The 15924-nt window shown below is 34.4% G+C and overlaps 1 pseudogene; it reads left to right on the top strand.

Moving 5' to 3' along the window:
- Positions 1-8417: 8417 nt before the first annotated feature.
- On the top strand, positions 8418-9246 carry LOC111165421 (cytochrome c pseudogene; annotated as a pseudogene).
- Positions 9247-15924: the final 6678 nt, after the last annotated feature.

Raw genomic sequence — 15924 nt, forward strand, 5'->3', positions numbered from 1 at the left:
TATAACATACCAGAAATTACGGGATGTAGCAAAAGAGGTTCTAAGAGAAAATTCATAGCAATAAATGCCTACATTAAGGAGCCAGAAAAATAACAAATAAACAACATAATTCTACACCTTAAAGAATTAGAAAAAGAAGAACAATCTGAGTCCAAAGTTAGAGGAAGAAAGAAAATAATAAAGATTAGCGCAGAAATAAATGACATAGAAAAGAGGAAAACGACAGAAAAGATTAACCAAACTAAACATGGTTTCTTTGAAAAGATAAACTGAAAAAAAAAAAAAAAAACTTAGCTAGAATAACCAAGGAGAAAGACCCAAATTAAAAAAATATAAATGAAAAAGGAGACATTACAATTTATACCAAAGAAATTCAAAGAAACATAAGAGGCTACCATGGAAACATATATGGCAAGAAACTGAAAAACCTACAAGAAATAGAAAAATTCTTAAAATTCTTAGAAACATACAACTTACCACAACTAGAAAATCTGAATAAAGTGATTACTAGTAAAGAGATAGAATCAGTAATCAACTATCTCCCAACAAAGAAAAGCATCAAAAACAATATAATATTTAGGAATTAATTAACCAAGAGGTGAAAGATCTCTGCTCTGAAAACTCTGAGACATTGATGAAAGAACCTGAAGACACAAATAAATGGAAAATGTATCCCATGTTTATGAATTGGAAGAATTAATATTGTTAAAAATTGATTAAAAAGCCATCTATAGATTCAATTCTTATCAAGATTCCAGTGGCAATTTTTACAGAAGTAGAAAAAAAAACACTCCTAAAATTTATGTGGAAGCACCAAAGACCCAAAATAGCCAAAGAAATCCTGAGAAAGAAGAACAAAGCAGGAAGTATCACACTTTCTCATTCTGAGCTACGCTATAAAGCTATAGTCTTCAAAACAGTATGGTACTGGCAAAAAATAGGCCAATGAAACAGATTTCAGAGGCCAGAAATAAACCCAAGCACACCTGGTCAACTAATATTTAACAAGGGAGCCAAGAGTACCCAATGGAGAAAATACAGTCTTTTCAACAAATAGTGCTGGGAATAATAGGATATTCATATATAAAAGAGTAAAATGGTATTCATATCTTACACCACTCACAAAAATTATCTCAAAATGAGTTAAAGATTTAAATGTAAGACCTGAATCCATGAAACTTCTAAATAAAAGCATAAGAATAAAGTTCTTTATTCTTATGGATCTTGCTAATGATTTTTTGGATATGACACCTAAAGCACAACAACAAAATAAAAAATAAACAAGTGGGACTCCATCAAACTAAAAACTTCTGCCCAGCAAAAGAAACCATCAATAAAGTGAAAAAAAACAACCTACAGAATGGGAAAAAAAAAATATATATATATATATATATGTATATATATATATTTGTAAACCGTATATCTGATACTGGGTTAATATCCAAAATATATAAAGAAGTTATACAACACAATAGCTAGACAACAAATAACCCAGTTAAAAAATGGGCAAAATATTTGAATAGATATTTCTCCAAAGAAGATACACTAAAGGCCAACAAGTACATGAAAAGATGTTTAACATTGGTAGTCATTAGGGAAATGCAGATTAAAATCGCAATGAGATATCATCTCACTCCTTTTAGAATGGTCAACATCAAAAAGACAAGACATAACAAATCCTATTGTTGATGCTGAGAAAAGGGAACAATTGTGCACTGTTGGGCAGAATATAAATTGGTACAGCCACTACCTAAAACAGTTTTGAAGAGTCTCAAAAAATTAAAAATACAATTACAATATGATTCAGCAATTCCATATCTGGGAATATAGCCAAAGGATATGAAAACACTAACTGGCAAAGGTATCTGCACCCTGCTATTCATAGCAGCATCATTTTAAATAGCCAAGACATGGAAACAAACTAAATGCCCATTGACTGTTGAATGGATAAATAACTGTGGTAGATAGATAGATAGATGATAGATAGATAGATAGATAAAATATTATTCTGCCTTAAAAATTAGATAGAAAATCCAATCTTTTGTGACAACATGATGGAACTGGAAGGCATGCTCAGTGAAATTGACCAGGCAGAAAAAGACAAATGCTGTATGATCTCATTTATATTGGGCGTCTTGGGAACCTTAAGAATAATAAAAAAAAAAAAAAAAATAGACTTGTGATTACTGGAAACTGAAAAAAGAATTGGGGCAGAGGGTATTGGAGAAAGGTGGTCAAAAGTTACAAACTTCCAGTTATATGATAAACAAGTACTAGGGATATAATGTACAACATGATGACCATTGGTGACACTGATATATGATATGTAGGAAAGTTGTTAAGAGCATAAATACTAAGAGTTTTCATCACAAGGATTTTTTTTCCTTTTTTTTCTTCTTTAGTTTTTATTATATCTATATGAGAAGGTTGAATGTTAGCTGAACCTATTGTGGAAATTATTTCACAGTATATATAAATTTATTTAGTGATGTATACCAATTATTCTCATTATAAATGGAAAAAAACAATCGCAATAAGTATGAGAGTCAGAGACATGTGGCTATTAATCCAACTATATAAAATATCACATTACATGTGAAAATATACCAAGTAAAAGAGACTATGAGAGTAGAATAATAAAATAATATCTAACCATGTATTGTCTACAAGAAAACAACTTTAATTATAAAAACAAAAACACAGATAGATTAAAAATAAAGAAAATGAGCAATATGTACCATGCTAACACTAAAAAAAATGGAGTCGCTATATTAATTTCAAAAAAAATCAGTATGTAGCTAATATTAGAGAATGAAAATACACGAGGCAAAAACTGATGGAAGTGAAAAGAGAAAAAGACAAAACCATTTTATGGTTGGAGACTTCTACACCCATTGAACAGAAAAAGGACATTAGGTATAAATTAAGGAAATCTGATTAGTTTATACACTTTAGTTAATAACAATGTATCATAATGAAATATATATACCATATCATATAAATGTATAATATTAATGATAGACACTCTGTGCATGTCGGGTGTATATATAACTCTGTACTATGTTCTCATTTTTCTGAAAATCTAGAACTAATCTAAAAAATAAAGTCTATTAATACAAATTGGTATTGGGAAACAAAGTGAAAACCTATGAACACTTTGGTACATGTACTTCAAATTGTATTAAAATAACATATAGACTTGATAAACTCTTAACTCTCATATCACAGCTTTCCACAAGGGAAACCTGTTAAATTTTTCAATATTCTGTTCTCCACTGCTATCAACTCTCATATTTAGATAAACCCTCTAATAGTCTAGCCCTATATTTCAATGTAATTAATATTCTTTTGTTTTTTTCTATGTGAAAAAAAAAGCTCTAGGTACTTGAAGAGTTTAAGTTATTCTTGATATTTCAGGAATGGCTAAGCTTTTTTTTTTTTTTTCATTAACTTCATCCTTGAGTCATATTCTTAAATCTCAGTTTTTTGGTCTCCAAAAGTCCAATATCTCTTATGTTGTCATGTCATAGGCAAAATTCTGTGAAAACTCTAAAGAAAATTCTGATAGGACCATGTTTTCACAATGTGAAAGTGATAGTTCAATACATTGGCTCTACAGTGCGGGCAATGTAGCCGTTGGTTTGGAATACGGGAAAACTATTCAATTTTCAATTAATCTAGAATTTGGCTAGAGAGGTAATTTTATTTTTCCTAACAGCAAGATGCTGATTTTGATGCATTTCCTTATGTGACTATTTGTTGTAATTGTGAAAACAAATGAATTGTTTTATTGGTAACAAATAAATGACTTGGTAATAATTTCCCTTCCTTACATGAACATAACAAAGTACCATGGCACACGCTTGTAAGACAGAGGATAGACGGGTGAGACAGAACATTAAAATAATCATAAATGTGAGGTAGTTTCACATTTTTAGATTGCATGTTCACTGATTAAGTATGTTGACACAAGATTGAAATAGCTCAGGATTTACTACATTTACACTAGGCAATCTGTATTTGCAAAGCCTAGGCAGAAGTTAACATAAACATAATGCTAAACACAAAGTATTAGATGATTAATAATTAATTTACAGTGACTTAGTTTTCTCCTATAATATACTTTAGTATTATTTATTAAAATATGATTGTTGGTATTTTCACTAAGAAATATATGCTCCTACAACTCTGTCACAATAGGCTTCTTCTTGATTTCTGTTATCTTCATATAAAAATATTGTTTTCATCTCACAGAATTTTCTTTTTGTTATTCGTTTATCATGAGCAATAACATTATTCTCAACATCAAGGCAGAAATTCTTTGATATAATAGGTACTAATTGTTCTTAACTTTTTGTGGAACTTTATAATAAATGTTATAAATTTTAGACACTTCAAAATAACTTTGGATGCTTGCAGACTAGATAGTTTAAAGCAAACATATTGCCAAAAAAAGACTAAAAATTGGGAAAAACTAAACCATTAGTTTGAAAACATAGGAAATAATACTATAGTGAATAATTACCCAGATAAGATCTAAATAACTTATTGTTCAGAGAGGAAATCACAACGAAATTAAGTAAATATTTTGCAATGAATGATAATAAAAATGTTATAAAGTTTTTTGGACATATTTAAAGCAGTGATGACACAATATAGCCTGATATACATATGTTAACAAACAAGACAGAAAAAGAATGGTTGAAGACTAACACGAGAAATTGTATAAATATAGCAAAATAAATCAAGAGAAGACATAAAAAGGAAAATAACAGACATAAGGGTACAAATTAATGAAACAGAAGACGTGCAATACAGAGAGTCAACTAACAAAATGTTGATTGTTTGACAATTCAACTAACCAGCATGCAAAACTGATGAATATAAAGAAGAGAAAAATACAGTTGACCAATAACAGAAAGAAAAAAGATGTCATTATTATAAATCCTGGATGTTTAATATGATATTAAAATGAGAAGATAGTATTATAGCAATTTTATATTGATAAATTTAAAAAGTTAGAACAAATTGACAAATTACTAAGAAGACAGAACTGCAAAAATTGGACAAGCTAAAATAATATTAAATATAAATATCCCCATAGCTATCATATCACCCTACAAAGAAGAGTTTGGGAACAGAAGACTTCACCTGCAATACACATAAAAAATGTAATGATCTCATGTCAAACTGTCGTTTCTCACGTTCATAAATTAGAACTCAATTATATTTCTATTTATCAGTAATAAAAACATTCAAGAGAGCGAAAGAGACAGAAACAGAGAATTATAAAAAAATAATATAAAAATATGACTGAGCAATATTACAGTACTTGGAAAGAAGACACTGTGCTCAACGGAGATGATCCATCCACAAAGAACTCATATCCAAAATACATGTAATTTCCATAAACCCATAAGAAATGAGACTGACCATGTTATAGAAAAACATAAGCAAGCAACTCAAACAGGTATTTCATGTTTTGATAGTGAATCAAATGATCTCCACTCCATACAGAAAACAAACAAAAATAGACTAAAATGTGCTGAACCGTATTAATAATCAGGAAATGCAAATTAAGACCACAACGTAAAAATATGTTCCCCATGCAAAAATGGCTACAATATTATACATACAGACATATAGGTTAGAATGAGGAGAAACTGGAACACTCATTTATTCTAAATTGTTACAGAACTTTGAAAATTGCTTAGCATCATCTACCAAAATTGAACATAAGGAAGCATACTACTTGACCATACAATTTTATTCCTAGAAAAGTACCTAACAAAAATATGTGTGTGTTGACTGTGAGCTTGTGTGTGGATGAGCACAAAGAGAAAAATAAGCTGTGGCTACATGTACCGCAGTGATGAATAATGCAAACATAAAAATGAGTGAAGGTAGCCAGATAACAAATGATAGAGAAAGTAATTTAAATTTATGTAAATACCAAAGATAAAGATGTGCTCTAGTGTTTACAGATACACACTTGAGGAGTAAGGTGAAAGAGAAAAGTCAAGGAAATTACCATAAACCTAAGGATAGCGTTATGTTGGGAAAATAGTGTTGTGATTAGAAAGGGGTATGTGGAGGGCTTTTGAGTACTATAGTACACCAAGTTTTGACCCATTTTTTGGTTACAGCAATTTCACTTTATAATTAATTACTAAACAGTACATTATAGTTTATGTTCTTGTATTTAACATTTGTAAACATTTAAAAATGATGTAAGTGTTCAGCTCTAGGATATTGAGTTTCTGTATGAAAGGTATACAATGCTAACTTTATGTTTGCCATTATTTCTAAGAGCTGTAGATTGTAAATACCAGTTAGAGATACTGATTTAGTATTTTCACATTTATATCAACTTATACTGTTACACATATGAAGTGTTATGATTTATCCCTACTTTAAAATGACAATGACAAAGCTCACATGTATATCAAACAATTATGCCAAATTTAGCAGTTAGTAAGTATAATGGATCATGGATTCTGTTATTTTTCCATCTACAACATGTTGCTTTATGTAGTAGATTAGAAATATATCCCTCATATAACTTTGGGAACCTAAGAGGACTAGTAGTGTTTAAATTTATTTTCAAATGATTAAATGGAAATTCCCTATGGATTCTGATTAAAGAACTGCTATCAAAACAATAAGATGCTTAGTCTTCCTTTCCATTTCTGGGCTCTGCAGTTATTCCTAGAAACATTTTTTTTTTTTAAAACATGGGTAATATCACAGGCTAGTGGTCCTTTTATGGTGGTCACTGGACCTACAGCATTATTTGGAAGTGTTTGAAATATAAATTCTCAAGTTCCCCTCCAGTCCTACTGAGTCATAAGCTCCCAGTGGGACAGGGGAGGGGAGCAGAAGAACCAAGCAATCTGTGTTTCAACAAGTCCTCCAGGTTATTCTGTCACATGTCGAAGTTTGAGAACCACTGTTGGAGATCGAGAGCTCATATGATACTGTTCACATGTGTTTGACGATTGTTATTTTTTCCCTTAATCTCTTTGCAATCCATGGATGTAAGCGGCAATACTGAGATTTGGAACTCTCCAAAAGGAAATGTCAGTGCCTTCATATTCCAACTAATCTACAATTCTTATGAACTAAGATTTCCATAATTACATGCTAGCATTTAAATATCAAATTCATCTGAGGCTTGAGGTCTTCTTCCAAGTGTACTTGTTGTTGGCAGAATTCGTTTCCTTCTCATGCTTTCAACATGGCTCTTTCCATCTCTTAGCCAGCAATGATATAGCATCCTTCTTATGCTTGGAATCTCTGATTCCTCTTCTGCTTTTTTCTTCTGTTTTAAGGACTCATATGATTACTTGATACCATCTGGATAATTCAGGAGAGTCTCCCTTTTTTAAGGCTAGTTGAATAGCAATGTTGATTACATCTGCAAAGTTCCTTTTGCCACATAATGTAACAAATTTTGGTGTAACATTAGGGAACAAAGAACATGCTTGCCATAATTCTGTCAATCACAGAGTTAAAATTCAGACATTATATTAACCCAAACTAATGTAGTCGACACCTGTAACTGAGTATTTTAATGCCTTTCTATATTTGAGAAATTTCCTTTCTAAACTAATATTAGTTGGTGGTAAAGTCATCCTTTGTCTATAGACTCAAAAGTTTTGGATAATTATTTCCCTTGCAGCAAAAATGTTGTACCAGGACTTAGGATGCACCATCTAGACGCACCTGCCCTTGGAAGGCATTGATGCAAAGGTGCAAGAATGATCAGGACTCATCCCAAGTAGAAGTTTTGGATGTGATTCTGTGCACCACCCAACATCATTTAAGTAAATTCCTTTTCTGCTGACTTCAGCCAAGGCATATTGGAAAATAATTTCTCATAGATGTTTCATGTTCCTGCACATATTAACTGCCCTTTGTTCTTGACTGTTAACAATATCTCTATATCAAGTAGCCTTGGAAGGTAGACAATGGCAGGTTTTCTTATAGGCCTTGAAAGACAAAGATAGTGTTTCCCTGTGGAGCAAAGAGCAGGTGTACTCATAGTTTTGGAAAATAGAGACAATGTCTACTTCCATAGCAAAGGCTGACATAATTAGTGCCTATTATAAATTCTATGACCACACACACACACACACACACACAGATGGTGAGATGTATTTCCAAAAGTAGACAAGAGTAGTCATTTTTTTCCTTAAAATATTTGAAGCAAATATTGACAATATGTTAAAATCAAACTACCAAAGCTAAGTAATAAATACAAATGTATGTGATTTATTAAACTTTAAATTATTTTTATGCTTCAAATTATAAAGAAAAAATTGACTTCTAATTTTTTTTTTAGTGTAGAGCTATAACACCATAAATTTTAGGTGTATGTTAGAACGATTTATTTAAGAAGATCATTCCGGCATTTTCACCCGTACATAGGTGCGGACCGGCGTGTCCTTGGGATTAGAGAGCGGGACATTTGGCTTGCGAGCGGGAATGGCTTAGGTCGTACAAGGAGAAAGAACGATTTAAAAATGGGTGGTGTTGAGAAGGGCAAGAAGATTTTTGTTCAGAAGTGTGCCCAGTGCCATACTGTGGAAAAGGGAGGCAAGCACAAGCCTGGGCCAAATCTCCATGGTCTGTTTGGGTGAAAGACAGGTCAGGCAGTCGGATTCTCTTACACAGATGCCAACAAGAACAAAGGCATCACCTGGGGAGAGGAGACGCTGATGGAGTATTTGGAGAATCCCAAGAAGTACATCCCTGGAACAAAAATGATCTTCACTGGCATTAAGGAGAAGGGAGAAAGGGCAGACTTGATAGCTTATCTCAAAAAAGCTACTAATGAGTAATAGTTGGCCACTGCCTTATTTATTATGAAACAAATGTCTCATGACTTTTTATGTGTACCATATTTAAATTGATCTCATACACTAGAATTCAGATCATGAATGGCTGATGTAATATTTCTGTCCTGATTTAAATAAGATTGTCTTGTGGCTAAATGAATATGGTCAGCTTTGGGAATTTTGATAGTAATTCTGGTTCAGCAAGTACTGTCACTGTTTTCCCCTTCTAAAGAGATGATTAAACTTGAATAAGGAATGTTAAACTTCCAGGGATATGGTAAATGCCTTCTCAAACCCTATAGGAGATTGGTTTTATATTTAGATTTCTATAACTGGTTATATTAATATATTTAAATATTGAGAAGCTCCCTTCACTGTCTCATAGACCAGCAAGATTCACCTGTGTTTCACGTTGTGTTCATTCACCTGTTAAGGCAAGGGCTGAAGATACACTGACAATGTCCACTTTATCTTTTTGGTCTTAAATATGCCAATTTAATTAAAATTCTCCATCTAAAATATTGTATTTTACTTAATGAAGGGCATTTTAGTGTGGTTTTGTATAGCATCAGATAAAGAATATTTAGTACTTCTCACATTTTATAGATGATCTTTTTAATTTTTTTTTTAATAGATGATCTTTAAGATCAGGTGTTTTTAAAATTCACTGTGACATGCTAGGTTGGGAAACTTGCTTGTGAATTCTTTACAAAGTCAGACTAAGTTATAATTCAGGATTGACTTTTAAAGAGGTATTCAGAAACACAACTGTAGAACTACTGTAGATGTGTGATTGGTAATGATGCTTTTGCCAACTCAGAAGGGTTAAGGTAGAGGGGCTCTATCATTAGCACAGATTTATAAATTATCTGTAAGGCTTGAGAATTAAAAACAAAGTCACAGATTAAAAAAAAAAAAGATCATTTCAACTTAGCACAATAAATTCACAAAGATATTCATAAGTAATTAAAATATCTATATTTAATTTTAAAATGTTATATTAGTTATATTGTCTAGAAAGAAATTAGAAATCTAGGTTTTTAAATTTTTTTTATTTTTGAGGGGGAGGGTGGGACCCCTAATCCCAGCATTATTCAAGGGCCAACTGTATACGGGAAGTGAAATATCAAGGGATCTTGGAAATATTTTTCCCAAAGGCAAAGACCAGAGAAAGAGAAAGACACGATGCATCTGAGATCAAATAGAAAAACGCTCCACACTCATACTCTTTCAGTATCATTGTGATGTAGATGAAATTTATGACACTATGAACTTGAGTTCCAGCTATGCTGAAGTTCATGGAGTTTTCCAAACTAAGCTGTATCTTGCCTCCCTGCCTTGGCTCAAGTTGCTTCCTCACCTGCAGTGCTCCTTTCCTCACCATCCACTTGAGGGACAGCTACTCATCTTTTGAGATTTGCCACTCTGAGACCTTTCCTGACCACCCATTCTTACTCGTGGTAGTTTTAAATTGCACACCCCTTTCTGCCACTACTGTGCTTTCTCTATAGGTCGACCACAGCACTTCATTATTATAGTTAACATGTCTATTCTCTCCTACTACATGGTACGCTCAAGAGAGCAAGGCTTTTATTTTCTTTGTTGAAACGTCCACAGCACCTATCACAGTGCCTGGCCTGTAATTTTGTGCATAATTAGTTAATGAGTGAGTAAATGATTAGATGGATGGTGGGTGGAGTTCCAGTAGACCTTAATAAATATTGAACGGCGACCTGCCTTGACAGTTGAATATTTCCACCATGATTCCAACTCCTCACCCCCCCAATACTGATTTTAATGAAAATAATTAAATAATCACAAAGAGGACAGAAATCCTTTCCTTCCTCCACAGAACTCTTACTTGACTATAAAAAACTACTTTAGGAGCTAATGAAGGGTTAAAGAATATACAATCTAGCTGAATATTTTGACTGATCTCAAACCAATCTATTTTTTTACATGGGCCAGCATTAGTATGTATTAAAACAATCTGTATCCAGATTAATATATTTAGCTATATAATTGAATATGCATTATTTTTTTTCTTAAAACTACTATTCAATAAGCAGATCACAATTTGGTAGAAAATTTATATATGTGCACTTTACTCTGACCTAAAACTGAACCCATAAACTGCATTGTTTATTTTCACTGAGTCAACTGAGCTACTTCATACTAATATAGCGTAGTTAATTCAGTATTTTGAAATTCTTTATTACTTCCCCAATGCAATATTTTTGGATTTCACAAATGAAACCCTAATGTTTGGTAATGAGTGGAACATTCTTTTTTTAAAACAACAAGAGTCTAATTAGATGGGTAAGAGGTCCTACAAGATTTATTGAGTTTGGGACAGTAGTTTTATGTTTGTTTGCTGTTTGAAGGATGGAAGAAAGGAGTAAAGTACCAATCTAGAAGGGAAATTTCTATGCAAAATTTTCATTTTTGAGAATTTGCTAGTGAGCTGGGTATTATTTTGGAAAGAAAGTCCAAAGCAATATTTTTAATATTTTATTCCAGTACAAAAAAATCTGAATTTTTAAGGTAATGAAATTTTTCAAAAGTTAAGTAAAATCAAATAAATATGAATTAAAGATTTGACAGTTTACAAGAACTTCAACTTCTATACTGTATTCTACTATTCAGGGTAACTTTTAACTGACACATAGCTTCTGCTTTAACATGATGATATTTCCCAGTGGTATTTTTATTTCTAAATTCCCATTTTCTCTATTAAATACTCAAGCCAACGCTATTTGCATCAAATATTGCACTGCCCCTGGAGATTTGTTTGCAGGGCTTTCTACTTTTATCAACTCTCTATTCCAAACAGATCCTATGAATTTCACCCTTAAGTCAAATGGTTTGGCAGAGGAAGACATTTCGGGGTAAAATTTAAATAGTAGTGACAAGTATTTTGAAATATTCAACAGTCGAAACTTTTTAGTCTTTTTTTCTCTAAATGTATAAAACAAGCAAACATACTTAAAACAACGACAGTAAAAAGCCATTGTACTAAACAGAGACAGCCAACAGCTGGTAGAAAATTGAATTGAACTTTGTCCAGAGACAATAGAAAAAGGAAATTAAAGGCTTCAAATTGCTTATAGCAGGCCAGAGTAAATCCAACTGCTTTTTGAGGTCATTAAAACATCTTGAACGATTTTCCAAAGATTTTTGGTTCAAGAGGCCCAAAAAGATTTTGCCAAGCACTACTTTCCTCTTATTGTATTTCATAATAAATTTAATCCATATGTTTCTGATTCATTTATACTTCAGTCATCAAACAGTTCTTGTGCAAGAGCTATATGATTTCTAAGAAATCATTTGAGCCTTTTATAGAAGTCTGCTTGTTTCCTTTGAAGTGAGTTTTGTAAAACTGAAAATACCTGATGTTCTGAACTGAGCTTTTAAGCTTTTATACAATCATAGAATCTTAGATATTAAATGCAATCTATCCCAACATCCATCCCAAAGTAGAATACTTCTTACCAATCTTTGGCAGATAAAATTTTGGTTGCTTCTTTACCATTTTCAGTGATAGGGAACTCATTATTTCAGAAAAAAGCTAATTCCATCAAGACTCATCCTTTCCTCTCTCCTGTGACAATAGCTTGGCACTTATAAGGCTAAGTGTGGTTATGTGTGTGTGTATAATGACTTAGTCCTTTTTCTCAAATGCCTCCTTGTACCTTAATGCTACCTTCTCTTTATTTTGATAATTTGGGAATTTACCTTACATACAGAAACTATCTTGAAACACCAGTTTGCCTTAGAAAAGCTTCAATGTTTTTGTTTAAATATGTAAAAGACCTATAGATTTTGCATAATGTTTCCATTTAATCCATATTACACCCCAATAAGAAAATACCGGGCTTCCCTGGTGGCGCAGTGGTTGAGAGTCTGCCTGCTGATGCAGGGGACACGGGTTCGTGCCCCAGTCCAGGAAGATCCCACATGCCGCGGAGAGGCTGGGCCCGTCAGCCATGGCCGCTGAGCCTGCGCGTCTGGAGTCTGTGCTCCGCAACGGGAGAAGCCACAACAGTGAGAGGCCCGCGTACCGCAAAAAAAAAAAAAAAAAAAAAAGAAAATACCACTGTCCCAATTTGAAGGGGGAACCTGAACTTCAGAGATTTGATTAACTTTAATGAGGTCACATGACTATTTAGTAGCTCTTGTATTCAAACCCAAGACTTGTTGATTCCAAAGGCATGGATCTTTCTTCTGCACAGAACTGAATTTCCATTAAAATTTCCTCATAAGGTCTTTCGAGAATGACGTATAGCAGAACAGACTGAGCTTTACACACCTACATATTTAACTGCTTCAGAACTGTCTACGTAGTAGGTTGTGTCCCATGAAAGCACTATTTTTGTCAGTCAAAAACGTTCAATGTCTACAATTTTTATGACCCAGTTTAACATACAGATATTCTTGACACCATGTTTGCCTTAAGTTTTGTAGTAGAAAATTTCAGGTGGTGCATCCATAAGCTTAGTAGGCTGAGGAAAATTAAGTGTTTTCTTTAAAAAAGTTAAAGAAATAACAGACCTTTGTTCAACTGTAAATACTTTTTTTTTTTTTTTTTTTTTTTTGCGGTACGCGGGCCTCTCACTGCTGTGGCCTCTCCCGTTGCGGAGCACAGGATCCGGACGCGCAGGCTCAGCGACCATGGCCTGCAGGCCCAGCCGCTCCGCGGCACGTGAGATCCCCGCGGACCGGGGCACGAACCTGCGTCCCCCGCATCTGCAGGCAGGCTCTCAACCACTGCGCCACCAGGGATGCCCCAATTGTAAATACTTAATTAAAAATTTAAAGTTCCAGGAACCACCCTCACAGGCCCCTCTCCACAATTCCAAAATCTGGGCAGGCCCAAGTCCCTTACATAAAATGACTTAGTACCTTCACCCTGCGGGAAGCCAGAAGAACCCCAGTACCTTCATCCTGCAGGACGCCAGAAGCGGAATCCCGCGGGAAGCGGAATCCCGCGGGAAGCGGAATCCCGCGGGAAGCGGAATCCCGCGGGATTCCGCTTCGGAATCCCGCGGGAAGCGGAATCCCGCGGGAAGCGGAATCCCGCGGGCGGTTTTTAACTCAAGTGACTTTTTCTCATCCTCCTTTTTAAAAAAAGATCATGGTGTGAGGAACTACTCTCTGTTTCTGGGTACCTCTCATGTATAAAGTAGGGATACATGTTATTAAAATTTTATTTGTTTTTCTCCTCTTAACTTGTCTCTTTATTACAGGGATGTCTCAGCCAAGAACCTAGAGGGGTAGAGGGAAAATTATTGGCCCCCTGCCTCCAGTTTGGAAACCAGTTTAGGACTTTCTGAGACACCATACTCATTTTAGAGGCTACAGACATGATCCTAAAAAGCTAGCAGAAGCTAGTGAAGGCTAAGAATTGTGCACAGTTAGCTTTCCCAGATCTCACTCCGTAGCGCCTGGTCAAGAGAGGTAGGTAAAAATTTCTTGCTCCTTCCTTTCCAAATATAGATTAGCAGGAAAAAAGTATTTGTGTGAACTTTTTTCTTAGGTATAGGAACTTTGTTAAAACTTTGAGTACTCTTGTTTTCAATTGATCCTCTTCCTCCTAGAGATGGTAATTGTTTCCTTTTGTCTCTGTCTTGTGTATCATTTATCATAAGGAAGAGAATCATATGTGTGATGAGGTTTTCCTTTTGGCACTTTTTATGTGTTGGGAGCTTGGCTTTGTGACCAGTGAGAATATTATCTCTAGTATCCTCCAGATAGAGTATGCATGTACCAGCACCCACTGGGCAGACAGCCCAGTAGGCTGTGGATCCAAGAAGCAGATTTCTCTTTGCCCAACTGTGCCAGCTCTCAGGGGAGTTTATTGTAAGTGTCCTAATCCATAAGGGGCCCTTGTTGTCTCATTAATGCTTAAAAAGTCCCATTCCAGTATTCCTGCCCAGTGTCACAGATTAGTGGGTCTGTAACTAGAGGTGTTTCCTGTTCTCATGGGAAACTAGCGCACTACACGGTGCTTACCACCTGTGACAACAGTGTTCTTTGCTTTCTTAGGATAACTTTGGGGGTGGATTTTCTGGATCTTGTGAAGGCTAAATTTCTTTTGGGATGCCTTTGCATCCATGGTTAACCCATAAAAAGGCTTATTGGTTTGAGTTACCATTGGATTTAATATAAGATTCTACACTTGTCAATACCAAGATGATGGATTCTTTGAATTAGATAAACTTCTATATTTGAAAAAAATTAGTGAGGTCTCATTCTAAACAATTGCCTTATTGGTACCTAAAGACAGATCAAATAGAAAGGAGGACACAAAAGAGTTTGGCAGCTAGCCTTAAGGATTCCTTTAATAAAATGAAATTACAAAGACCTTTTGTCTCCACTTTGAGAAGATCACACCAAAATTAGCGAAGAGTTAGATCAATGGACATTCACAACCACACTCACAGGGGTGTTCTTCCCATCCACATTATAGTGGTTACCAGGCAACCCATGTGCCCACACCCCGACACCCCACCCCCACCCACCCCGCCAGGGCAAAACAGCCCTCACAGAGGAAATGGATGACTGGAATTTCATTCAGGCTTTCACAGGTAAAGGATCACCTGGAGGTCAATGTTCAGGGGCTAGTAAAAACAATAGTAGAGGTTTTCCTCCAGAATGTAAATTGATCCAAGTTTCAATTGTGTGCTCAGAAAAAAAAAAAGAAAGCCTTCCTTAAAGGCTTTGATAAACTTTTTAAAGTCACACTAAAGCACTAGGATGTAGAGATCTTCTGATTTCCATCATAGTTGGAAATCTGCCTTACTATAAAGAAACAAAGTTTAGTTGGCTAGGTAGGTCAGTCACTTGATATTCAGGATACAACCTAATTCTTTGAGGTATTAGAAGGAACTTTGTCTTGCAAAGCTCTGCAAAACCAGAAATATGGCTCCAGAGGCAATTCAAAACCCAACTATCATTTTTACCAAGCCCCAAACCCCTCCTATTTGTCTCAAAGTCTTGTATATGATGGGACACTGGAAACAGAATTATCCTGCACTTAAGAAAAAGAGGAAATTTAAAAATAATAATTTTTTTCCATACACCT

Source organism: Delphinapterus leucas, chromosome 13, assembly GCF_059928025.1.
Source record: "Delphinapterus leucas isolate spDelLeu-1000000601 "Yukka" chromosome 13, BTC_Dleu_Yukka2, whole genome shotgun sequence".
NCBI classification, from domain to species: domain Eukaryota; kingdom Metazoa; phylum Chordata; class Mammalia; order Artiodactyla; family Monodontidae; genus Delphinapterus; species Delphinapterus leucas.